Source organism: Papio anubis, chromosome 8 (genome assembly GCF_008728515.1).
Source record: "Papio anubis isolate 15944 chromosome 8, Panubis1.0, whole genome shotgun sequence".
In the NCBI taxonomy this organism is placed as follows: domain Eukaryota; kingdom Metazoa; phylum Chordata; class Mammalia; order Primates; family Cercopithecidae; genus Papio; species Papio anubis.
Window position 1 is genome coordinate 70,414,760 of NC_044983.1, and position 1,179 is coordinate 70,415,938.

The window sequence follows — 1,179 nt, forward strand, 5'->3', positions numbered from 1 at the left end:
GTTGATACTGGTACGTGATCATTAATTAAAATTCAGACTTCATTCAGATTTCCTTAGTTTTGATTCAGTGTCCTTTTTCTTTTCCAGGATGCCATCCAGGATTCCATAGACATTTTAGTTGTCTTTTTTTTTTTTTTTTTGACAATTGTTACTTAGTTTTTATTTCATAATCATAAACTTAACTCTGCAATCCAGCTAGGCATGGGAGAGAACAAGGAAAACATGGAACCCAAAGGGAACTGCAGCAAGAGCACAAAGATTCTAGGATACTGCGAGCAAATGGGGTGGAGGGGTGCTCTCCTGAGCTACAGAAGGAATGGTCTGGTGGTTAAGATAAAACACAAGTCAAACTTATTCGAGTTGTCCACAGTCAGCAATGGTGATCTTCTTGCTGGTCTTGCCATTCCTGGACCCAAAGCGCTCCATGGCCTCCACAATATTCATGCCTTCTTTCACTTTGCCAAAGACCACATGCTTGCCATCCAACCACTCAGTCTTGGCAGTTCAGATGAAAAACTGGGAACCATTTGTGTTGGGTCCAGCATTTGCCATGGACAAGATGCCAGGACCTGTATGCTTTAGGTTGAAGTTCTGATCTTCAAATTTCTCCCCATAGATGGACTTGCCACCAGTGCCATTATGGCGTGTGAAGTCACCACCCTGACACATAAACCCTGGAATAATTCTGTGAAAGCAGGAACCCTTATAACCAAATCCTTTCTCTCCGGTGCTCAGAGCACGAAAATTTTCTGCTGTCTTTGGAACCTTGTCTGCAAACAGCTCGAAGGAGACGCGGCCCAAGGGCTCGCCGTCGACGGCAATGTCGAAGAACACGGTAGGGTTGACCATGGCTAGTAGTACAGGACTTTACTCGGCGGCAGCGTCTGCAAAGCCCATTTTAGTTGTCTTAAGCTCCTCTTGACTGGGACAGTTTCTGCGACCTTTTTTGCTTTCAATAACCTTAACGGTTTTGAAGAGAACTGGTCAGGTGTTTTGTGGAATGCCTTTCTTTGGAATTTATCCGTGTTTTTTCCTCATGATTGGACTGGAGTTAATGTGTTTTGTGGAGAAAGACCATAGAATTAACATTAGTTAGGGTTCTCCAGAGGGATAGAACTAATATTACATATATTTTTGTATATTATAATATTATATATTATAATATATAATATAACTAAT

General features: G+C 41.7%; 1 pseudogene across 1 annotated transcript; it reads right to left on the reverse strand.

Moving 5' to 3' along the window:
* Positions 1 to 320: 320 nt before the first annotated feature.
* On the reverse strand, positions 321 to 879 carry LOC100999230 (annotated as a pseudogene). Its single transcript, XR_650744.4, has one exon. The product of XR_650744.4 is annotated as a peptidyl-prolyl cis-trans isomerase A pseudogene (transcript).
* Positions 880 to 1,179: the final 300 nt, after the last annotated feature.